Source organism: Pseudophryne corroboree, chromosome 8 (genome assembly GCF_028390025.1).
Source record: "Pseudophryne corroboree isolate aPseCor3 chromosome 8, aPseCor3.hap2, whole genome shotgun sequence".
Taxonomy (NCBI): Eukaryota; Metazoa; Chordata; class Amphibia; order Anura; family Myobatrachidae; genus Pseudophryne; species Pseudophryne corroboree.
In genome coordinates this window covers 380,326,292-380,352,561 of record NC_086451.1, presented here as the reverse complement: position 1 = coordinate 380,352,561, position 26,270 = coordinate 380,326,292, and the positions used below count along the sequence as shown (strand labels likewise).

General features: G+C 47.4%; 1 protein-coding gene across 5 annotated transcripts in view; it reads left to right on the top strand.

Annotated features, from left to right (window-relative positions):
- The window catches only part of LOC134949185 (leucine-rich repeat and fibronectin type III domain-containing protein 1-like protein), a 934,368-nt gene that overhangs the window by 59,596 nt on the left and 848,502 nt on the right, over nt 1-26,270 (top strand). The window contains exon 1 of one of the 5 annotated variants that reach the window (XM_063937626.1): nt 739-864. The exons of the other annotated variants lie outside the window; for them this stretch is intronic. The gene's annotated coding sequence lies outside the window, so the exon portion shown is untranslated. Of the gene's footprint in view, nt 1-738; nt 865-26,270 lie in introns of those variants that run through there. 5 annotated transcript variants of the gene reach the window in all.

Here is a 26,270-nt window from a genome sequence, read left to right as displayed (position 1 = left end):
CTGCGCCTGCTGGCCGCCGCCGCCGCGTACATGCTGCTGTCACTAGTGGCAAGTGGCTGCCCAGCGGCTGCAGTGGGGGTGATTGAGGTAAAGTTCCGCCTCCCGCACGCGCCCACCAGTCTCCTCCCGCGGCTACGCGAGCGCTGGGGGGTTCTCATTAGGCTGGACTGGACGAGTCGGATGCAGCGTCTCCTCTCCTGTCTGCGAGTATGAGACACATGTCAGGGGTGCCGGCGCTAGTGGCATGTCCGGGGGGGGGGGAGAGAGAATCGGTAAGCGGGCAGCTTTAATTAAATATGCTGGCCAGACAGACTCTAGCTGACGCGGCAGGGGCTGGCAGCAATTATGGTGGCTGTGTAATTTTTTTGTGAAAGCTATGTGTGTGTGTACAGTATGTAGAGTATTTGCTGTGTATCTGTATGCTACTCTGTGTCTACTGTATATGCATGTTGTGTACTGTGTATGTTAGTATATCGTGTATGTGTATGTATACTATTATATGAGTCTCCTATGTGTATGTATGCTGTATGTGTGTGTATGTATGTATGTATGTAGGTATATATATGTGTGTGTGTGTGTGTGTATGTAAATATATATATATATTATGTGTGTGTATATATACAGTATATATATGTGTGTGTGTGTGTGTGTGTGTGTGTGTGTGTGTACTGAACCCCCCTCCCCATAAAAATCCTGCAACTGCCCCTGCACCATCTCCTCGCTGTCCTGCAACTGCCGCCGCCAGCCACGCCAACATTACAGGCCCAGCCCAGGCAGCGTTCCTCTCAGGAGGAATCGGAGCCGCCACCGGAGCGGAGGACACAGCTGAGCAACCCTGAGACAGTTCAGCACTCAGCAGAGAGGGTAAGACACGCTATCTGTCTGTGTCACTGCGACACCTCTGTTTAATATATGTTAAATTTGTTTTTTTTTATTACTATGAATTATTTATATCCCTCAAAATATTTATTATTAATAATGTGTTATACTTTTATGATAACAGTGAGCACTACTGGGATATTATGTGTATCTGGCACTGCTGGGGGCATACTGTGTGCCATAATGTGAATTCTGGGTCATACTGTGTGACATAACATGAGTTTTGGATCATACTGTGTGGTGTAACGTTAATTTCAGCTCATACTGTATGTCATAAAGTTAATTTCGGCTCATACTGTGTGGCGTAATGTGAATTTCGACTCATACCGTGTGGCGTAATGTGAATTTTGTCTCATACTGTGTGGCATAATGTGAGTTTCGTCTCATACTGTGTGGCTTTATGTGAATTTTGGCTCATACCGTGTGGCGTTATGTGAATTTCGGCTCATACGATGTGGAGTAATGTGAATTTTGTCTCACACTGTGTGGCGTAATATGAATTTTGGCTCATACTATGTGGCGTAATGTGAATCTTTACTCATGCTGTGTGGCGTAATGTGAATATGGGGCACTACTGTCAGTGGCTGGTGAGCATAGGGACATTTGTGACAAATGCTGGTGTCCTGCAGTGGGGTCTGATGGCAAAAAAAGAGGCAAACGTGGCTCTGATGGCACAAGTGTGCATTATAAACTTGTTTGTGTTATATTAAAATGGAAATGTTCATCCTGGAATACATACCTCTTACAGGCGGCCGGGATCCTGGCTGTCATGATCCCGACAGCGGGATACCGGCCACCAGTATGCCGGCAGCGGAGCGAGCGCTAGAAAGACCCTTGCAGGCTCACCGGGATCGCCACGCTAGAAGGCCCCTTGCGGGCTCACTGCACCGACCACGCTGTGGGCACGGAGGCTCGCTGCACTCGCCGCAGGATCTATTCTCTCTCTGTGAGTGTCGTGGACACCCACAGAGGGAGAAAAGCCTGTGGCGCCGTTATTCCAACAGGCGGTCTCATGATTGCCTCCTGTTTGGCTCAATAAATCTCCTGTACTTTTCAGAGTGACCCACTCAAAATTAGGGTGTAGTGCTGGGGGGTGCAAGGGGTGTGTGTGGGGTGGGGGGTGGAGAGGGGAATGCATATGCACCTAGGCACACCACTCTCTAGTTCCGGCACTCGGTCAGGGATATATTGGAGAAGTGTAAGCAGTGATAGGGTACAGCGGCAGCTAGCATTCAGGGTTATGTCGTAGTGGACCGTCAGTACTACCTGGGGGTGTATTATATCTACTTTATTATTAGGGAGAAATTAGATTAAACCATGTGATTTTACTGAGAGAATGTAAAATTGTTTTAGACATGTCCCTGGGTGATGCTAGACAGTAGACAAGCCCAAAAGGTGGTGCTAGATACGCCCAAAAGGCAGTGCTAGACATGCCCCTCTGGGGGTGCACCCCCTAATAAAATTAGCTGCGCACGCCTATGGAGACATGATGTCCCAGATGTGCTCAATTGGATTCAGGTCTGGGGAACGGGCGGGCCAGTCCATAGCATCAATGCCTTCGTCTTGCAGGAACTGCTGACACAATCCAGCCACATGAGGTCTAGCATTGTCTTGCATTAGGAGGAACCCAGGGCCAACCGCACCAGCATATGGTCTCACAAGGGGTCTGAGGATCTCATCTCGGTACCTAATTGCAGTCAGGCTACCTCTGGCGAGCACATGGAGGGCTGTGCGGCCCCCCAAAGAAATGCCAGCCCACACCATTACCGACCCACTGCCAAACCGGTCATTCTGGAGGATGTTGCAGGCAGCAGAACATTCTCCTTGGCATCTCCAGACTCTGTCACGTCTGTCACATGTGCTCAGTGAGAACCTGCTTTCATCTGTGAAGAGCACAGGGCGCCAGTGGCGAATTTACCAATCTTGGTGTTCTCTGGCAAATGCCAAACGTCCTGCACGGTGTTGGGCTGTAAGCACAACCCCCACCTGTGGACGTCGGGCCCTCATACCACCCTCATGGAGTCTGTTTCTGATCGTTTGAGTAGACACATGCACATTTGGGGCTTGCTGGAGGTCATTTTGCAGGGCTCTGGCAGGGCTCCTCCTGTTCCTCCCTGCACAAAGGCGGAGGTAGCGGTCCTGCTGCTGGGTTGTTGCCCTCCTACGGCCTCCTCCACGTCTCCTGATGTACTGGCCTGTCTCCTGGTAGCGCCTCCATGCTCTGGACACTACGCTGACAGACACAGCAAACCTTCTTGCCACAGCTCACATTGATGTGCCATCCTGGATGAGCTGCACTACCTGAGCCACTTGTGTGGGTTGTAGGGAGGTCATACAGGCACGTGGAGGCCACACACACTACTGAGCCTCATTTTGACTTGTTTTAAGGACATTACATCAAAGTTGGATCAGCCTGTAGTGTATTTTTCCACTTTAATTTTGAGGGTGACTCCAAATCCAGACCTCCATGGGTTAATAAATTTGATATCCATTGATAATTTTTGTGTGATTTTGTTGTCAGCACATTCAACTATGTAAAGAACAAAGTATTTAATAAGAATATTTCATTCATTCAGATCTAGGATGTGTTATTTTAGTGTTCCCTTTATTTTTTTGAGCAGTATGTATGTATGTATATTTCTCTAACGTCCTAAGTGGATGCTGGGGACTCCGTAAGGACCATGGGGATTAGCGGCTCCGCAGGAGACTGGGCACATCTAAAGAAAGCTTTAGGACTAGCTGGTGTGCACTGGCTCCTCCCCCTATGACCCTCCTCCAAGCCTCAGTTAGATTTCTGTGCCCGAACGAGAAGGGTGCACACTAGGTGGCTCTCCTGAGCTGCTTAGTGAAAAGTTAGTTTTAGGTTTTTTATTTTCAGTGAGTCCTGCTGGCAACAGGCTCACTGCATCGAGGGACTAAGGGGAGAAGAAGCGAACTCACCTGCGTGCAGAGTGGATTGGGCTTCTTAGGCTACTGGACATTAGCTCCAGAGGGACGATCACAGGCCCAGCCTGGATGGGTCCCAGAGCCGCGCCGCCGGCCCCCTTACAGAGCCAGAAGCCTGAAGAGATCCGGAAAATCGGCGGCAGAAGACGTCCTGTCTTCAAAAAGGTAGCGCACAGCACCGCAGCTGTGCGCCATTGCTCTCAGCACACTTCACACTCCGGTCACTGAGGGTGCAGGGCGCTGGGTAGGGGCGCCCTGAGACGCAATAAAAATACCTTAAATGGCAAAAGATGCATCACATATAGCTCCTGGGCTATATGGATGCATTTAACCCATGCCAAAAATACACAAAAAACGGGAGATAAGGCCGCCGATAAGGGGGCGGAGCCTATCTCCTCAGCACACTGGCGCCATTTTCCCTCACAGCTTCGTTGGAGGGAAGCTCCCTGTCTCTCCCCTGCAGTCACTACACTACAGAAAGGGTTAAATAAAGAGAGGGGGGCACTAATTAGGTGCAGTATAAACAATACAGCAGCTATAAGGGGAAAAACACTTATATAAGGTTATCCCTGTATATATATAGCGCTCTGGTGTGTGCTGGCAAACTCTCCCTCTGTCTCCCCAAAGGGCTAGTGGGGTCCTGTCCTCTATCAGAGCATTCCCTGTGTGTGTGCTGTATGTCGGTACGTTGGTGTCGACATGTATGAGGAGAAAAATGATGTGGAGACGGAGCAGATTGCCTGTAATAGTGATGTCACCCCCTAGGGGGTCGACACCTGAGTGGATGAACTGTTGGAAGAATTACGTGACAGTGTCAGCTCTGTATAAAAGACAGTGGTTGACATGAGACAGCCGGCTACTCAGCTTGTGCCTGTCCAGACGTCTCATAGGCCGTCAGGGGCTCTAAAGCGCCCGTTACCTCAGATGGCAGATATAGACACCGACACGGATACTGACTCCAGTGTCGACGGTGAAGAGACAAATGTGACTTCCAGTAGGGCCACACGTTACATGATTGAGGCAATGAAAAATGTTTTACACATTTCTGATAATACGAGTACCACCAAAAAGGGGTATTATGTTCGGTGAGGAAAAACTACCTGTAGTTTTCCTGAATCTGAGAAATTAAATGTGGTGTGTGATGATGCGTGGGTTTCCCCCGATAACAACTGATAAAAATGTTATTGGCATTATATCCTTTCCCGCCAGAGGTTAGGGTGCGTTGGGAAACACCCCCTAGGGTGGATAAAGCGCTCACACGCTGGTAAGAACAAGGGCTCTACCCTCTCCTGAGATGGCTGCCCTTAAGGATCCTGCTGATAGAAAGCAGGAGGATATCCTAAAATGTATTACACACATACTGGTGTTATACTGCGACCAGCAATCGCCTCAGCCTGGATGTGCAGTGCTGGGTTGGCGTGGTCGGATTCCCTGACTGAAAATATTGTTACCTTAGATAGGGACAGTATATTATTGCCTATAGAGCATTTTAAAGATGCATTTCTATATATGCGTGATGCACAGCGGAATATTTGCCGACTGGCATCAAGTCTAAGTACGTTGTCCATTTCTACCAGTAGAGGGTTATGGACACGTCAGTGGTCAGGTGATGCGTATTCCAAACGGCATTTGGAAATATTGCCTTATTAAGGGGAGGAGTTATTGGGGTCGGTCTTTCAGACCTGGTGGCCACGGCAACAGCTGGGAAATCCACGTTTGTACCCCAGGTCGCCTCTCATCATGAGAAGACGCCGTATTATCAGGCGCAGTCTTTTCGTGGACAAGCGGGCAAAAGGTTCCTCTTTTCTGCCCCGTGACAGAGGGAGAGGAAAAAGGCTGCAGAAATCAGCCAGTTCCCAGGAACAGAAACCCTCTCCCGCCTCTGCCAAGCCCTCAGTATGACGCTGGGGCTTTACAAGCAGAATCAGGCACGGTGGGGGGCCCGTCTCAATGAATTTCAGCGCGCAGTGGGCTCACTCGCAAGTAGACCCCTGGATCCTTCAGGTGATACTCAGGGGTACAAATTAGAATTCGAGACGTCTCCCCCTCGCCGTTTCCTAAAGTCGGCTTTACCAATGTCTCCTTCTGACAGGGATATAGTTTTGGAAGCCATTCACAAGCTGTATTCCCAGCAGGTGATAATCAAGGTACCCCTCCTGCAACAGGGAACGGGGTATTATTCCACACTGTTGTGGTACCAAAGCCGGACGGCTTGGTGAGACCGATTATAAATCTAAAATCTTTGAACATTTACATACAGAGGTTCAAATTCAAGATTGAGTCACTTAGAGCAGTGATTGCGAACCTGGAAGAAGGGGACTACATGATGTATCGGGACATCAAGGATGCTGACCTTCATGTAAAAAATGTACCCTTCTCATCAAGGGTACCTCAGGTTTATGGTACAGAACTGTCACTATCAGTTCAGACGCTGCCGTATGGATGGTCCACGGCACCCCGGGTCTTTACCAAGGTAATGGCCGAAATGATGATATTCTTTCGAAGGAAGGGAATATTAGTTATCCCTTACTTGGACGATTCCCTGATAAGGGTAAGATCCAGGGAACAGTTGGAGGTCGGTGTAGCACTATCTCAGGTAGTGTTGCGGCAGCACGATTGGATTCTCAATATTCCAAAATCGCAGCTGGTTCCGACGACTTGTCTTCTGTTCCTAGGGATGATCCTGGACACAGTCCAGAAAAAGGTGTTTCTCCCGGAGGAGAAAGCCAGGGAGTTATCCGAGATAGTCAGGAACCTCCTAAAACCGAGCCAAGTCTCAGTGCATCAATGCACAAGGGTTCTGGGTATAATGGTGGCTTCCTACGAAGCAATCCCATTCGGCAGATTCCACGCAAGAACTTTCCAGTGGGACCTGCTGGACAAATGGTCCGGGTCGCATCTTCAGATGCATCAGCGGATAACCCTGTCACCAAGGACAAGGGTGTCCCTCCTGTGGTGGTTGCAGAGTGCTCATCTTCTAGAGGGCCGCAGATTCGGCATTCAGGACTGGGTCCTGGTGACCACGGATGCCAGCCTGCGAGGCTGGGGAGCAGTCACACAGGGAAGGAATATCCAGGGCTTATAGTCTAGCCTGGAGACGTCACTTCACAAAAATATCCTAAAGCTAAGGGCCATTTACAATGCTCTAAGCTTAGCAAGACCTCTGCTTCAAGGTCAGCCGGTGTTGATCCAGTCGGACAACATCACGGCAGTCACCCACGTAAACAAACAAGGGTGGCACAAGAAGCAGGAGCAATGGCAGAAGCTGCAAGGATTTTTCGCTGGGCGGAAAACCATGTGATAGCACTGTCAGCAGTATTCATTCCGGGAGTGGACAACTGGGAAGTAGACTTCCTCAACACGACCTCCACCCGGGAGAGTGGGGACTTCACCCAGAAGTCTTCCACATGATTATAAACCGTTGGGAAAAACTCGACAGGTATTGCGCCAGGTCAAGGGACCCTCAGGAAATAGCTGTAGACGCTCTGGTAACACCGTGGGTGTACCAGTCAGTGTATGTGTTCCCTCCTCTACCTCTCATACCCAAGGTACTGAGATTGATAAGATGGAGAGGAGTAAGCACTATATTCGTGGCTCCGGATTGGCCAAGAAGGAATTGGTAACCGGAACTTCAAGAGATGCTCACGGAGGATCCGTGGCCTCTACCTCTAAGAAGGGACCTGCTCCAGCATGGACCCTGTCTGTTCCAAGACTTACCGCGGCTGCGTTTGACGGCATGGCGTTTGAACGCCGGATCCTGAAGGAAAAAAGGCATTCCGGATGAAGTCATCCCTATCCTGATCAAAGCCAGGAAGGATGTAACCGCAAAACATTATCACCGCATTTGGCGAAAATATGTTGCGTGGTGCGAGGCCAGTAAGGCCCGACGGAGGAAATTCAACTGGGTCGATTCCTACATTTCCTGAAAACAGGAGTGTCTATGGGCCTGAAATTGGGGTCCATTAAGGTTCAAATTTCGGCCCTGTCAATTTTCTTCCAAAAAGAACTAGCTTCAGTCCCTGAAGTTCAGACGTTAGTAAAAGGGGTACTGCATATACAGCCTCCTTTTGTGCCTCCAGTGGCACTTTGGGATCTCAATGTAGGTTTTGGTTTCCAAAAGTCACATTGGGTTGAACCACTTAAATCTGTGGAGTTAAAATATCTCACATGGAAAGTGGTCATGCTGTTGGCCCTGGCCGGGGCCAGGCGCGTGTCAGAATTGGCGGCTTTATCCTGTAAAAGCCCTTATCTGATTTTCCATTCGGACAGGGGGAATTGAGGACTCGTCCTCAGTTTCTCCCTAAGGTGGTTTCAGCGTTTCACCTGAACCAACCTATTGTGGTGCCTACGGCTACTAGGGACTTGGAGGACTCCAAGTTGCTAGATGTTGTCAGGGCCCTGAAAATATCCAGGACGGCTGGAGTCAGGAAAACTGACTCGCTGTTTATCCTGTATGCACCCAACAAGCTGGGTGCTCCTGCTTCTAAGCAGACTATTGCTCGTTGGATTTGTAGTACAATTCAGCTTGCACATTCTGTGGCAGGCCTGCCACAGCCAAAAAATCTGTAAATGCCCACTCCACAAGGAAGGTGGGCTCATCTTGAGCGGTTGCCCGAGGGGTCTCGGCTTTACAACTTTGCCGAGCAGCTACTTGGTCAGGAGCAAATACGTTTGTAAAATTCTACAAATTGATACCCTGGCTGAGGAGGACCTGGAGTTTCTCTCAATTGGTGCTGCAGAGTCATCCGCACTCTCCCGCCCGTTTGGGAGCTATGGTATAATCCCCATGGTCCTTACGGAGTCCCCAGCATCCACTTAGGACGTTAGAGAAAATAAGAATTTACTTACCGATAATTCTATTTCTCATAGTCCGTAGTGGATGCTGGGCGCCCATCCCAAGTGCGGATTGTCTGCAATACTGGTACATAGTTATTGTTACCAAAAAGATCGGGTTATTGCTGTAGTGAGCCATCTTTTCTAGAGGCTCCTCTGTTATCATGCTGTTAACTGGGTTCAGATCACAAGTTATACGGTGTGATAGGTGTGGCTGGTATGAGTCTTACCCGGGATTCAAGATCCTACCTTATTGTGTACGCTCGTCCGGGCACAGTATCCTAACTGAGGCTTGGAGGAGGGTCATAGGGGGAGGAGCCAGTGCACACCAGCTAGTCCTAAAGCTTTCTTTAGATGTGCCCAGTCTCCTGCGGAGCCGCTAATCCCCATGGTCCTTACGGAGTCCCCAGCATCCACTACGGACTATGAGAAATAGAATTATCGGTAAGTAAATTCTCATTATATATATATATATATATATATATATATATATATATATATATATATATATATAGTATTGGCAAATAAGCGGCACTCACCAGGCTTCTTTATAAATAGGTAAAACGGTCCTTTATTAGATCCTACGTTTCGGGGATACCCCCGTCGTCAGGGACAGCATAGACATAAGAACACAGTGTGATATAACAAACATATATACCCTCCCCCATCCGCAATCAAGCAGTCTACCTGTGACACCTGGAGGACGCCAGCCTTCAGCATCGCGGGTCATCCCGCAGCTCATGTATCCACCTTCTGCCCGACGGGACCCGTGACGTCATCCGGCCGCGCCCCCCGGCGCACACAGCACACGCTGCTCGGTTGCTAAACAACGCATAAACAATCCATGCTTACAATTACGTTAAAAAACTGACATCACAGCATTCCAGTCTGTAGTCCTCCAAATTCTGCACCACCACCGCACCGCCCTTATCGGCGGGGCGGATAATGATGTCTTTCCGTTCTGATAATGATTTGATAGCTGCCATCTCCTCCTTATTAAGGTTATTGGCCCGACCAGATGATCTAATAATTTCCTGACCCTCTATGTCCAAGAGTCGTGTAAAAGTTCGTATGGCGGAATTTTGTGTCGCAGGGTCGAACTTGGATCTTGGCATAATTTTCTTTAATTGTGGTGGAATTGTGAGTGCCGCTTATTTGCCAATACTATAATAGCTCCACGGAGCTTAAGAAGGCACCACAGCAAGTATTGCATTATCCAGGAGGGAGTGCCGGACAACTGGACTATGTGTATATATGTATATATATATATATATATATATATATATATATTTATACCCAGCATAAGCAGCACTGCGATAGGGGAAAGTGATAGACTAGGCTGTACTGCAGTAGGGTAGGTGACAGGAGAAGCTGCAGTGCAGTAGGGTAGGTGACAGACTAATCTGCAGTGCAGTAGGGTAAGTGACAGAATAAGCTGCAGTGCAGAAGGGTAAGTGGCAGACTAAGCTGCAGGGCAGTAGGGTAAGTGGCAGACTAAGCTGCAGTGCAGTAGGGAAGTGACAGACTAAGCTGCAGTGCAGTAGGGAAGTGACAGACTAAGCTGCAGTGCAGTAGGGAAAGTGAAGGACTAAGCTGCGGTGCAGTAGAGAAGTAACAGACTAAGCTGCAGTGCAGTAGGGAAAGTGACAGACTAAGCTGCAGTGCAGTAGGGAAAGTGACAGACTAAGCTGCAGTGCAGTAGGGAAAGTGACCGACTAAGTTGCAGTGCAGTAAGAGACATTCTAAACTGCAGTGCAGTAGAGAAGTAACAGACTAAGCAGTACTGCAGTAGAAGAGACATACTAAGCTGCAGTGCAATAGAGGAAGAGACAGACTAAGCAACACTGCAGTAGGGCATACCTACCAACTGTCCCACATTAAGTGGGACAGTCCCATTTTTTAGGACTGTACTACCCGCAGGCTGCCGTGTTCCTTGTGTGGGGGAGCTCTGTCACCGCTGCCATGCATAGCAAAGCAGCGTATGAATAGACTAGATGTCATGCGATATTCACGGTGCAGGGAGAGCCTGTGGGCAGCTGGGCACGCCCCTACAGTGATGGAAACGTGGGTGCCGTGAGGCCACGTCCCTTCCATATGATAACCTGTCCCTTTCCCACAATGCTTCGCTACTTATTCATCCTCGCAAAAAGGCGCCATATTCCATTGTGCTCTGCATACAAACTCAGTCGCATGCAGATGTGCTTATCAAATTAATCAGCACAGTCTCCTGGGGCGTCATAAACATATCACATCAGGACTCAGGCGCATTTTATGCATCTTAGCTTAGAATAATGGCTGGACCATTATGCAATAGGTAGCACTATCCTTGTATATCATTGTTGAAATTCCTGTAGATTGTACATTTGTGAGCAGAGCCTTCCTATCTCTTTGTCTGTCTGTTATTACCCAGGTTTGTTCTATCACTGTTCCCATTTTTAAAGTGCAACGGAATATGCTGCTCTATATAAGAAATTGTTAATAAATAAAATAAATAAATTTTCTGGTAAACGACACTAAAAAGACACCCTGCACTAGCAGAGTCACATGGGACTTGGCGGCTCACTCACGCCCAGTGCCTCGCATCACATGGTGTATTCAGGCTAGTATGAGGACACATCTGTAAGCTGCAGTGCAGCAGGAAAAGTGACAGACAAAGCTGCATTGCAGTAGAGGAAGCATACATACCTACTCTGAAAATTTCCTCTCTGGGATATGCATGGAGAACGGAAGCTAGTGGGCGGGTTTATGCTAATCACATCATTAGGACTGCTCCCTTGAGGGGAAATTGCCATGATTGGCACTTATTTGCATAGGGGGTGGGACCAAATGATGCAATTTTCATAGAAATGGGTCATTAGCCTGCCCCTTCTCGGATTTCCGTATTGTTCTCCGAATTCTGCCCACTTTTCTATGAAGTGGGCAGAATGCAGGAGGGGTGCCTACTCTTCCGGGTGTGCAGGACCAAACTGGGTCTGTCACATCAGGTGGGCGATGTTCATGCAAGTGATCCAATGCTGCATCTTTGGACGCAGCAGCGGATCACGGACACATGGGTTGTTATGTACACAAGACGCCTCCTGCTGCATTTACATAATTAAGAACTGATGCTGCACTGCGCCCATCTGTGAGTCGCCCACTAAGATAGGATGCAACAGAGCAGGCATTCCCAACCACAGACCTCAAGGGGTTGGGTAGGGAAGACCGGCGCTGGGGATCCTGGCAGTCAGCATACCGACCTCGGGATCCCGACAGCAGAATGCCGGTGGAGGCGAGCGCAACGTAGCTTGGGCTCCATTGCGCTCGCCCCCCCCCAACAGCATTCTGCAGTCGGGATACCGAGGTTGGCATGCTGACTGCCAGGATCCCTCACATGACCGGATCCCACCTCAAGGACATGCTATATCGATTACCTGATCAGGAGTGTTTTGACTGGTTATCGCTCCTGATTGTTGATCACTCCTGCATACGCACTATCCAATTGTCAATCAGATCAGCCAGTTATGGGCTGATTGGCCAGATAATTGGATAGTGTGTACTTACCTTGACACATACTATGTCATTCAGCTGTAGCACATGGCTACAGTGTACCTTTAAATTCCAGAGATATCGACAACCCACAGCAGTTCTGTGTCGGTACAGCCAGCGTAATCCTCCGGAGATAGGGAAGGTTTGATGAGCTCATGAATACAGAAGATGGATATACAGATAGATAAGGGATAGATAGACAGTACTAATCTTAATAAATACAAATAGAGTTGAATGTTCTGTTGTACATTATAACTGAGGACATTTGCAGCACTCACCCTAACCAGAGAACCGGTAATCAATAGCTATATGTCCTGTAACAATAATGACATAAGGATGGGATGTATCAGGGGTGCCTCTGAGGTGTATAAATTCGACAGCTCAGAACAGTGAGGATCATAAGCGTGTTGGGCTCAGGACAGATTATCACCTTATCTTCATGTGCCAGAATAAAGGATGGATAAAGAATAATTGGCACATCTCAGCTGGAGGAAATAGTGTCTGGGTATTCTGCAGAGCAGGAGAGGCAGTATATACACGTGTGTGTGTGTGTGCGTGTGTGTGTGTGTGTGTGTGTGTGTGTGTGTGTGTGTGTGTGTCTGACTAAGAGTCAGATATTTACACATTCCCTGTTGTTACGCCCCCAACAAGATATTTAGACATTTACAACAAGATTAAGCTTCTACGTCACAGACCTTATTGGCCCCAAAGTGCGTATATGCCCCAAATACACTGCAGAGCTGGATCACGTGTTGGCATGGACTGCCACAGAAATACAGTGATTTGCAGCTAATTATGTCCAAAGTGTCGAGACGGGTGGTAAATGTTCTTGCACAGTGATCTTCTATACCTGTGTATGTGTTGTTCACTCTAATGGCGTCTTGTTGGATCCTGACATTCTTTTTCAGCATGAAACATGTTACTGTATGTGCAGGTGGTTGGGCTGAGTGGCTATATTGGCTGGAGGCAGAGCTGAATGCAAATTGGGTGTACTGTACTGTACTGTAAGCGTTCCTCCATTGCATGCATAGATAAATGTTTCTATTTGCCTCATCAGTATTCTTGCCTTGCTGCTAGTCATTAGCGCCACTTACAGATGTGTCCACTTATGAATAGGACACACAAGCAGCTTATGCTGATTTAACATGATATGCGGCACGCCTATATACTGTGCGCGACCGTGGCTGTATCTGTATATGTCATGCTACGTTACAGTGTGTGACAGGACGGTCCCGTACGAAAGCACTCGCCGCTTTCGCGTCCAGTCTCCTGCGCACAGAATGGAGGGTCAGGTCACACGAGGCCTGACCACATAGGGGATTCCCGCTTACCGCCAGTAACCGCCTGTTACTGACTCCACCCACTGCGCTGTGGGCGGGTTTATGCTGCCACCACCAAACTCCTAACCTGCCATGGCGTTTGGAACCACGGTTCTGCTCTGTATGTGCCGACGCACTGCCTTACCACACCTGTGTAGTGTTGACGAATTCCCACAAGCCACTTGCTAGGCCTCTACCGGTAGCTGGCGGAAGGCGGAACTTGGAGACGTTAGGTGCTTCCCTGGACAGCCGGAGGACGGGGCTATGTTTGGCATAACTCTGTAGGTCACAAGATGAAGCAATCTTCTTGAGGCAGATTATGTTTATTTGCTCAATAATAGCCTTTAAAAAGACCCTTCCCTATTGCTAGGGGCAACAGCATACAGCAAGATGTTCCAGCAGAATAAAGATGGTACAAATACACTTGGAGGCTCACAGGCATCCTCTTTTTATCTCAGTTCTACACACAGTACCACAGGGGGGTAAGCCCGCCCTGTCTTCTCCAACCAATCAGGTTATCGCAGAAAATATAAATAAATACAAGTTACATTTCAAAAGTTAAGAATTAGATAAAGCACATTCCTGCTCCTCTTCATATATAACCAAACCAGTGTGCTTTCCCCAAACACAATCTGATTACCATGTTCCTGTCTCTTTCACAAATGTAAATGTAACTTGCATTTCAATTGCGTTCACCCTCTCACACATAGACAACGTTCTTATACTGTAAATTAAACATAATCTGCATCACACATAATGCAGCCTAGGAAATGTTACATCAAACTGTTGGTAAACGAAACCCACTAGTTTGCATTCATAAAACACAATCTGATTTAGCAGCAACTTGTGTCTCCATGCAAAACCAGTACACACAATATTCAGAGAAGACAGCAAACAAATCCTTTCACCTGCATGTGTCTATAAAGTTACACAGAGACACATCTCAATCTCAAAGAAATGGCTTGTCCATAGACCCCTTTCCAGGTGCCAGGGTCATCAGCATCTCAATTCCTAGGTGAGAAGCTTCCAAGGCCATTTGTCCTCAAACGTAAATGCATTTTAAAACCAACACAGCTTACACATTCCTTCTAAGTGCTGGCATTTGCATGCAATGTAAATGTGCAATCCTACAACTGTGCCTAGAGCATTAAATATAACATGGTGAAAACACAGTATTAAACATATTTTGAAATACCCGGTGCCTAGCACCCACAATACATTTAAAGATGGCGCCTAGCACCAGTGCACAGTGTAAAAGTGGCGCCAAGCGCCCATTGTCCTTGAATATGGCGCCGGTCACTGAGGGTTAACCCCTTTAGTGCCGCCCCGCCATTGTCCACGTGGGTTGGGGTCTCTCCGGCCACACAGTGTTTTCCTAGTAACAGACCACATAGAATATCATTTTAATCAGCAGAGTCTGCTTGTGCGTCCTATTCGCATAGCAAAGCAAATAAAACACATTTTCGGCAAAAGAAGACGCTCAACACTAACAGAGTTGCACAAAACCTGTCAACTCACTCACCCCAGGCATCATGTGGCGTATTGAGGCAAGATCTATGAGGACACATCAGTACACCAGCCTATGCTTGCTGCAAATGACATCTCTGAATAGAGGCGTATTTATGCTGCCATACAACTCTGCAACGCCCATTTCTCTTATGTCCTAGAGGATGCTGGGGACTCCGTAAGGACCATGGGGAATAGACGGGCTCCGCTGGAGACATGGGCACTAAAAAGAAATTTAGATATGGGTGTGCACTGGCTCCTCCCTCTATGCCCCTCCTCCAGACCTCAGTTTGATACTGTGCCCAGAGGAGACTGGGTGCATTACAGGGAGCTCTCCTGAGTTTCCGTGAAAGAAAGTATTTTGTTAGGTTTTTTATTTTCAGGGAGCCTGCTGGCAACAGGCTCCCTGCATCATGGGACTGAGGGGAGAGAAGCAGACCTACTTAAATGCTAGGCTCTGCTTCTTAGGCTACTGGACACCATTAACTCCAGAGGGAGTCGGAACGCAGGTCTCTCCTTGCAGTTCGTCCCGGAGCCGCGCCGCCGTCCTCCTCACAGAGCCGGAAGATAGAAGCCGGGTGAGTATATGAAGAAAGAAGGCTTCAAAGGCGGCAGATGACTTCGGATCTTCACTGAGGAAACGTGCAGCGGTAACGCTGCGCGCCATTGCTCCCACACAACACACATGCGGCAGGCACTGTAATGGTGCAGGGCGCAGGGGGGTGGCGCCCTGGGCAGCAATTTAACCTCTTCTCTGGCATATTAGGATATATATATGGGCTTTGCTCGGTATATATGAGAGCCCCCACCAGTTTTTCAAAGCAATCAAGCGGGACCGAAGCCCGCCGCTGAGGGGGCGGGGCTTGATCCTCCGCACTCACCAGTGCCATTTTCTCCACAGCACACGCTGAGAAGCTGGCTCCCCGGACTCTCCCCTGCTGAACACGGTGACAGAGGGTTTGAAAGAAGGGGGGGGCACATAATTTGGCGCAGTGTTATATATATATATATATATGGGAAGGTGGTAGTATGGCGCCACAGGTGTATGTGAATGGAAAATGAATAAGGCTATGTATACAATTTGTGGACACTCCTTAAAGTATTTAAGGTGTCTGCTATCCCCCAAGTAAATTAAGGCAGTGATAAGCTGCCTCAGATTTATGGATAGAGAGATGGGGATGGGGGCACCAGCGACCGACGGTGTCAGAGATATATATTTAAAGATATTTAAAAAGAAGTGGCTGGATACAGTTTTAAGATTAAAAATTAAAATTACATTTATTTATAATAAGAATTGGGATATCAGACAATAAAAATGTAGGGTAAAAATGACATAAAAAGAGAACTGAGAAGGATAAAATAAGAAAAAAAATGCATAAAACATAAAACATAAAAATAAAATATAAAATACCGAGTATCAAGGTCTAATATAATAAAAGAATGGTGCTTATCTTTTAAAAAAATGGAGGGTCAGTTAGAGGTACTCCCAACGCGTTTCGTCCGTTCAGACTTCTTCAAGGGGTTAGGTACTCAACCCCTTGAAGAAGATATCCCAATTCTTATTATAAATAAATGTAATTTTAATTTTTAATCTTAAAACTGTATCCAGCCACTTCTTTTTAAATATCTTTAAATATATATCTCTGACACCGTCGGTCGCTGGTGCCCCCATCCCCATCTCTCTCTATATATATATATATATATATATATATATATATATATATATATATATATATATATATAATTGTAAAAAGCGCTATCTGGGTAATTTCCCCCCCCGGGTCATTGGCGCTGGGTGTGTGCTGGCATACTTTCTCTCTGTCTCTCCAAAGGGCATTGTGGGGGAACTGTCTCCAGATAGAGAATTCCCTGAGTGTGTGGTGTGTCGGTACGCGTGTGTCGGCATGTCTGAAGCGGAAGGCTCTTCTAGGGAGGAGGTGGAGCAATTGAGTGTGGTGTCTCCGTCGGCAACGCCGACACCGGACTGGTTGGATATGTGGAATGTGTTAAATGCAAATGGGAATTTATTGCATAAAAGGTTGGACAAAGCTGAGTCCAGGGACTGTACAAGTTTAGCCCTGCCTTTCACTATGTCACAGGGACCTTCTGGGTCTCAAAAGCGCCCACTATCCCAAATAGTAGACTGATACCGACACGGATTCTGACTCCAGTGTCGACTACGATGATGCAAGGTTGCAGCCAAAATTGGCTAAAAGTATTCATTATATGATTATTGCTATAAAAGAGGTGTTGCATATCACGGATGAACCCTCTGTCCCTGACACGAGGGTCCGCATGTTTAAAGAAAAGAAACCTGAGGTAACTTTTCCGCCATCTCATGAGCTGAACAAATTATTTGAAAGGGCTTGGGAATCTCCAGACAAAAAACTGCAGATTGCCAAATGGATTCTTATGGCGTATCCTTTCCCGACTAAGGACAGGATACGATGGAAATCCTCACCGAGGGTAGACAAAGCGTTGACACGCTTATCCAAAAAGGTAGCGCTGCCATCTCAAGATACGGCAACCCTCAAGGATCCGACGGATCGCAGGCAGGAGACTACCTTGAAGTCTATTTACACACATACGGGTACCTTACTCAGACCGGCGATAGCGTCGGCTTGGGTTTGTAGCGCTGTAGCAGTGTGGACAGATAACTTATCTACTGATATAGATACGCTGGATAAGGAGACCATTTTATTGACCCTGGGTCATATTAAAGACGCTGTCCTATATATGAGAGATGCTCAGAGAGACATTGGCCTACTGGGTTCCAGAGCCACCGATATGGCGATTTCGGCTAGACGGGCCCTATGGACCTGACAATGGACAGGCGATGCCGACTCGAAGAGGCATATGGAGGTTTTACCTTACAAGGGTGAGGAATTGTTTGGGGAAGGTCTCACGGACCTTGTTTCCACGGCTACGGCTGGTAAATCAACTTTTTTGCGTTATGTTTCCTCACAGCCTAAGAAAACGCCACATTATCAGATGCATTCCTTTCAGTCGCATAAACCCAAGAGAGTGCAGGGATCTTCCTTTCTTGCCAGAGGTAAGGGCAAGGGGAAAAAGCTGCCAGCCACGGCTAGTTCCCAGGAGCAGAAGTCCTCCCCGGCCTCTACAAAATCCACCGCATGACGCTGGGGCTCCGCTGAGGGAGTCCGCCCCAGTGGGGGCATGTCTTCGACTTTTCAGCCACGTCTGGGTTCACTCACAGGTGGATCCCTGGGCAATAGAAATTATTTCCCAGGGGTACAAGCTGGAATTCGAAGAGGTGCCTCCTCGCCGGTTTTTCAAATCGGCCCTACCGGCTTCTCCCCCAGAGAGGGAGATAGTGTTAAAGGCAATTCAAAAATTGTGTCTGGTGGTCAAGGTCCCCCTACTGCAGCAGGGGATGGGGTATTACTCAACCCTGTTTGTAGTCCCGAAACCGGACGGTTCGGTCAGGCCCATTTTAAATTTAAAATCCTTAAACCTATACTTAAAAAGGTTCAAGTTCAAGATGGAGTCGCTCAGAGCGGTCATCGCCAGCCTGGAAGGGGGGATTATATGGTGTCCCTGGACATAAAGGATGCATACCTTCATGTCCCCATATATCCGCCCCATCAGGCGTTCCTGAGGTTTGCGGTACAGAATTGTCATTACCAATTTCAGACGTTGCCGTTTGGGCTTTCCATGGCCCCGAGGATTTTCACCAAGGTAATGGCGGAAATGATGGTGCTCCTGCGCAAGCAGGGTGTCACAATTATCCCGTACTTGGACGATCTCCTAATAAAAGCGAGATCGAGAGAACAGTTGTTGAACAGCGTATCACTCTCCCTGAGTGTGTTGCAACAGCACGGCTGGATTCTCAATATCCCGAAGTCACAGTTGATTCCAACGACTCGTTTGCCCTTCTTAGGCATGATTCTGGATACGGACCAGAAAAGGGTTTATCTTCCGATGGAAAAGGCCCAAGAACTCATGTCTTTGATCAGGGACCTATTGAAGCCAAAAAGGGTGTCGGTGCATCACTGCACTCGAGTTCTGGGAAAGATGGTGGCGACTTACGAGGCCATTCCATTCGTCAGGTTTCATGCGAGAACGTTTCAATGGGACCTTCTGGACAAGTGGTCCGGGTCACATTTGCAGCTTCATCAGATGATCACCCTGTCCCCCAGGGCCAGGGTATCTCTCCTGTGGTGGCTGCAGAGTGCTCACCTTCTGGAGGGTCGCAGGTTCGGCATTCAGGACTGAGGTCTGGTGACCACGGACGCGAGCCTCCGAGGTTGGGGTGCAGTCACACAGGAAAGAAACTTCCAGGGTCTCTGGTCAAGCCAGGAGGCTTGTCTTCACATCAACGTACTGGAGTTGAGGGCCATATACAACGCCCTTCGACAAGCGGAAGATCTGCATCGCGACCTTCCGGTTCTAATCCAGTCAGACAACATCACCACAGTGGCACATGTAAACCGCCAAGGCGGAACAAAGAGCAGAGTGGCAATGGCAGTAGCCACCAGGATTCTTCGCTGGGCGGAAAATCATTTAAGCGCCCTGACAGCAGTCTTCATTCCGGGAGTGGACAACTGGGAAGCAGACTTCCTCAGCAGACACGATCTACATCCAGGAGAGTGGGGACTTCATCAGGAAGTCTTCGCAGAGATTGCAAGTCTGTGGGGACTGCCCCAGATAGACATGATGGCGTCACGCCTCAACAAGAAACTACCAAAGTATTGCGCCAGGTCGAGGGACCCTCAGGCAGTGGCGGTGGACGCCCTGGTGACACCATGGGTGTTTCAGTCGGTCTATGTGTTCCCTCCTCCTCCGCTCATCTCAAAGATATTGAGAATCGTAAAACGAAGAGGAGTACAGACAATTCTCATTGTTCCAGATTGGCCGCGAAGGGCCTGGTATCCGGACCTGCAGGAAATGCTCACAGAAGATCCGTGGCCTCTTCCTCTCAGAGAGGACCTGTTACAACAGGGGCCCTGTCTGTTCCAAGACTTACGCGGCTGCGTTTGACGGCATGGCGGTTGAACGCCGGATCCTAGCGGAAAAGGGCATTCCAGATGAGGTCATTCCTACTCTGATGAAGGCTAGGAAGTACGTGACTGCGAAACATTATCACTGTATATGGCGAAAGTACGTATCTTGGTGTGAGTCCAGGAAGCTCCCCGGAAGAATTCCATTTGGGCCGTTTCCTTCACTTCCTACAGACGGGAGTGAATTTGGGCCTGAAATTAGGCTCCATTAAGGTTCAGATTTCGTCCCTCTCTATTTTCTTTCAGAAGGAATTGGCTTCTCTCCCAGAAGTCCAGACTTTTGTGAAGGGAGTGCTGCATATCCAGCCTCCTTTTGCACCTCCAGTGGCACCCTGGAACCTTAACGTGGTGTTGCGGTTCCTTAAGTCTCACTGGTTTGAACCGCTTAATATTGGAATTAAAATATCTAACTTGGAAAGTGGTCATGTTATTGGCCTTGGCATCGGTTAGGCGAGTGTCGGAGTTGGCGGCTTTATCTCACAAAAGCCCCTATCTGATTTTCCATGTGGATAGAGCTGAGTTGCGGACTCGTCCTCAATTTTTGCCCAAGGTGGTTTCTTCTTTTCATATGAACCAACCTGTTGTGGTGCCTGTGGCTACACGGGACTTAGAGGATTCCGAGTCCCTTGATGTGGTCAGGGCATTGAGAATTTATGTAGCCAGAACGGCTCGGGTTAGGAAAACAGAGGCACTGTTTGTCCTGCATGCAGCTGATAAGGTTGGCGCTCCTGCTTCAAAGCAGACTATTGCTCACTGGATCTGTAGCACGATCCAGCAGGCTCATTCTACAGCTGGTTTGCCGTTACCGAATTCTGTAAAGGCCCATTCCACTAGGAAGGTGGGCTCTTCTTGGGCGGCTGCCCGAGGCGTCTCGGCATTACAGCTTTGCCGAGCAGCGACTTGATCAGGGTCAAACACTTTTGCAAAGTTCTACAAGTTTGATACCCTGGCTGATGAGGACCTATTGTTTGCTCAATCGGTGCTGCAGAGTCATCCGCACTCTCCCGCCCGGTCTGGATCTTTGGTATAATCCCCATGGTCCTTACGGAGTCCCCAGCATCCTCTAGGACGTAAAAGCGAATAAGATTGTAAACCTACCGGTAAATATTTTTTTCCTAGTCCGTAGAGGATGCTGGGCGCCCGTCCCAGTGCGGACTATCTTCTGCAAGACTTGTATATAGTTTGCTTACATAAGGGTTATGTTACAGTTTGATCAGTCTCGGGCTGATACTGTTTTTTGTTTCATGCTGTTAACTGGTTCGTATATTCCATGTTATACGGTGTGGATGGTGTGGGCTGGTATGAATCTTGCCCTTAGATTAACAAAAATCCTTTCCTCGTACTGTTCGTCTCCTATGGGCACAGTTTCTCTAACTGAGGTCTGGAGGAGGGGCATAGAGGGAGGAGCCAGTGCACACCCATATCTAAAGTTCTTTTTAGTGCCCATGTCTCCTGCGGAGCCCGTCTATTCCCCATGGTCCTTACGGAGTCCCCAGCATCCTCTACGGACTAGGAGAAAAAAATTTACCGGTAGGTTTAAATCTTATTTTTTATCATCACACGGCCCAGAACTTTATGTACACAATAATGCCCCATTATAGTCCAGTAATGCTTCGTTTTTCAGGTGCTAGGGTACGACTTTGCATTGCCCATACCTCCTAACTGTCCCGATTTCAGCAGGACAGTCCCGCTATTTGGACACTCTCCTGCTGTCCCTCCCACGGGTCACAGTGTCCCGCGGGCGGAAGTGACAGTTGTTAGAGCCAGTGATCACCGCTGCTCTGCTCTGCGCACGGCATCTGAACAGTGTGGGGAGGAGAGGAAGGGGCTGTCCAGCTGCTCGGGGATACCCCGTCCCTTCTCCTGAGGCTCCTCCCATTTTTACTGGGGCCACCCCCTTTCTGCCCGTGGTCGAGCCTTCGGAGCGACATGTCATTGTGGATCACAGAAATTTGGAGGTATGCATTGCCTATACTTGTATATGCTCAGCTCCAGGGCATATGAATTGCAAAAGCATATAAATAGAAAGCTCTGGGACATCCAGAAGTAGCTAGCAGTCAGATAATTCTAGACAAGAGAGGTGAGGGGCGCAGAGGTTAATTTGGGCATCATAGGGCCTAATTCAGATCTGATCGCTCCTCTGCGTTTTTGTGCTGGGCTGCAGTGTGGCCATGGAGGTGCTTAAAACATAATTTTTTCAGTATTTTTTTCTAAGGGTGCATGACCACGCCTCCTGTGATTACGCCACGCCCCCTGAAAATACCTTGGCCCAGCCAGGCTCCCTACTGCCCTGCCCATAGAGAGTGAAAACCCACCTCGTGCAAGTGTGCGAATGCATGTGTACGCCGTACGAAAACTTTGCCAGACAGCGGACTTCTGCAAATCTGTTTGCAACTCACTCACCATTGAATGATTTTTCCAGTCTGTGCGCAGCCCAGGACTAGCTCCTACAGTGCGATGCAAACAGGCTGTTCGGGGCCGGAGCTGTCGTCATACACCCTCCCAGAAAACGCTTGGGAACGCCTTCGTTTTTCCTGACACTCCCAGAAAACGGTCAGTTACCACCCCTAAATGTCCGCTTCCTGCCAATCAACTTGCGTACGCCTAGCGATCAAAACATTCGCACCATTCTTTCGCAGTTTGGCCTTGTGTCTGCGCATTGCGATCCATGCGCAGTCATTTGATAATCACCCAACAGTGATCAGGCCTGAATTAGGCCCATAGTCTCAGAGATGATACTGTACTCTGCAAATACACGGCACCTACAAGCCGTCAATATATATGTGGCTTGCGATTTTTTTGCTCTTGAGCCATTTAAAGGAGGGTGAACGCAGTGTTAATTTTAACAATGATTTTAAATGTTATTGTCGTCTTAGTCGCATACTTAGTTGGTTTATATTCTAGTCTCTTTTTTTGCTTTGTTTTAATCAAGATTGAGGGGGACATTTACTAAGCAGTGATAAGAGCGGAGAAGTGAGCCAGTGGAGAAGTGCCCATGGCAACCATTCAGCACTGAAGTAACATCTATAATTTGCATACTATAAAATTATACAGAGCTGCTGATTGGTTGATGGGGCAACTTCTCCACTGGCTCACTTCTCCGCTCTCATCACTGCTTAGTAAATGTCCCCCTTAGTCAGTGGATCTCAGTTTTAATTTTAGTCTAATTTTAGTCAATGTTTTAGTCATAACTATTGCAAACAGTTTAAAGTTACTGTAATGGATTATTCTGAAGAATATTTCTCTAAACTTCTCTTGAGAAGTCAGCATACCTTTTAACTGTGTTGGTAATCAAGGCTCAGTAGGCTGAGAATCTGTTACATACTGAGGCCAGTATTCAATTACAGTAGCTGCAGTCATTTACCGCCAGGGGCTATTCAATTAGTCTCGATACCCACACTTATTGGGGGCGGGATGGATCATGACCCGCTGAGACAGGCGAATCCAAATCTGTGAAAAGTACCCTTTTTTTCCGCTATACAGTGCCTTGCTAAAGTATTCACCCCCTTTGCATTTTTCATGTTTTGTGGCCTCACAACCTGGAATTAAAATGGATTGTTTGAAGGTTTGTATCATTTCATTCACAGAACATGGCTACAACTTTGAAGATGTTTTTTTGTTTATTTTTTATTGAAGTAAACAACAAATAGGACAAAATAACAGAAAACTTCAGCATGCATAACTATTCAGTCAGTACTTTGTAGAGCCACTTTTTGCGGCAATTACAGCTGCAAGCCGCTTTGGATAAGTCTCTATGAGCTTGCCACATCTTGCCACTGATATTTTTACCCATTCCTCAAGGCAAAACTGCTCCAGCTCCTTCGTGTTGGATGGTTTCCGCTTGTGAACAGCAATCTTCAAGTCTGACCACAGATTCTCAATTGGATTGAGATCTGGCCTTTGACTAGGCCATTCCAACACATTTAAATGTTTCCCCTTAAACAACTCGAGTGTTGCTTTAGCAATATTCTTCGGGTCATTGTTCTGCTGGAAGGTGAACCTCCGTCCCAGTCTCAAATCACAGGCAGACTGAAACAGGTTTTGCTCAAGAATATCCCTGTATTTAGCACCATTAATCTTTCCCTCGACTCGAAACAGTTTCCCAGTCCCTGCTCCTGAAAAACATCCCCACAGCATGATGTTTCACTGTGGGGATGGTGTTCTTGGGGTGATGGGATGTGTTGGATTTACGCCAGACATAGCTTTTTCCTTGGTGTCTGAAAAGTAAAATTTTAGTCTCATCTGACCAGAGCACCTTCCACCATACATTTGGGAAGACGCCCACATGCCTTTTGGCAAACTCAAAACGTGCCTTCTTATTTTTATTTTTGTTATTTTTAACACTATGTAGTGGCTTTTTTTCTGGCCACTCTTCCATAAAGCCCAGCTCTGTGGAGTGTACGGCTTATTGTGGTCACATGTGCAGATACACCAGTCTCTGCTGTGGAATTCTGCAGCTCCTTGCCCGGTCTGTGAGTTTTGGTGGCTGGCCCTCTCTTGGCAGGTTTGTTGTGGTACCATGGCCTTTCCTTTTGAAGATGATAGATTTGATGGTGCTTCGGAGGATCATCAAAGATTTGGATATTTTTTTTATAACCCAACCCTGACTTGTACATCTCAACAACTTTGTCCCTGACTTGTTTGGAGAGCTCCTTGGTCTTCATGGTGTGATGCCTCTTGCTTAGTGCTGTTACAGCCTCTGTGGCTTTCCAGAAAAGGTGTGTTTAAACTGACAGATCATGTGACACTTAGATTGCACACAGGTGGACTTCATTTCACTAATTATGTGACTTCTGAAGGTAATTGGTTGCACCAAAGCTTTTGAGGGGCTTTATAGCAAAGGGTTGAATACATATGCACATGCCAATTTTCAAATTTTTATTTATAAAAATTAATTTTTGATATAAATTTTTCTCATTTCACTTCACCAACTTAGACTATTTTGTGTATAGCCCCCATTATGATAAGAAACTAGCCACGCCCCCCGAAGCCTCATACATAATCGGGCGGGGCCTCATGTCTGCTAGGCATTGCCCAATTATGTATGTACAGTATCTGTTGCACAGTGCATGCAAGAAGTCCCCCTTTTTCCAGTGCTGGGAGGTGTGGCTTTAGGAGGTTATTGTTCAGGGCTTGGAAGGTAAGAGGATTATATCAGAAGTGTATAATACCTTTTTCCACTTCTGCTACCAGGTTGGACACGGTAAGACCCGGGTAATGCTGCAGTGTTAACGGGTGACCCAGATCATCCGACCTGGGTCCCTTTAAAAGCCTATGGAGAGCTGGGTCACAGACGCTTGGAGATAATGACATCTCCAAACTGCGGCATAGGGAAGACCCACTACTAACCTGGATCCAGCCTGAACAGAGTTTCAAGCCGTTGTTACACAGCCGGTGTTCAGTTACCCAGGTCGGAACCAGTTTTTAGTGGCTGAGGACTTAGCTTTGGGAGACTGTAGAGGAAATACGTTTGTTTCTCCCAGGTTGCTTATAAGGTTCTGGGCTATCTGTAAATGATTTGGATAGGAACAATTCCACACTTCAAGCCTTGAAGATTTGGGAATACAGGAGCTTGAAGGGGCTGTACAAGGTGAATAAAGCTCTGCGAGAACTGTATCTATTTTAAGACAGAAGTGTTTAATTATGTTTTTAACGGTACAGAAACAAAAGGAACAATACAAAGGATAAGCACAATACCCACATAACAAGTATTTATTTTAATGGTAGCTAAATCATTTAATAATTAGGTGCAGAGGATAGGAATATTTTCTTGGAGAAAATAACCAGGATTCTTGACGGCCTTTATTTTGGTGACGGTCTTTTTGCATGCTCTCCTACAGTATATGGGTATAATCTAGCACACTAATATTTTTGCAGAAGGACAATAATTGGTTAAATTCATGACACAAAGCCTCAGATGGCCTAATATGACATCTGTCTGCATGTTGTTATATTACAATGGTTATTGATAAATGTCTTTTGTAGATGACCACACCTATCACTAAATATCAGTAAGTGTCCCTCTACCCATCTAATGAAATCAGTCTGCATGTTATTAAAGCCCTGTGCATGTTATGCATGCAAGTAATTGTAGTGCAATTACCGAGGATCCGCTTGCCTGTATTACATCTTACTGCAGTGTTAGAATGCACGGATCGGAGACACGACATCAACAAAACACGCTCAGGATCTCCCAGGCCGTTTGCAACATAATAATGGTTTATTTCCTCCCTGTAAACTC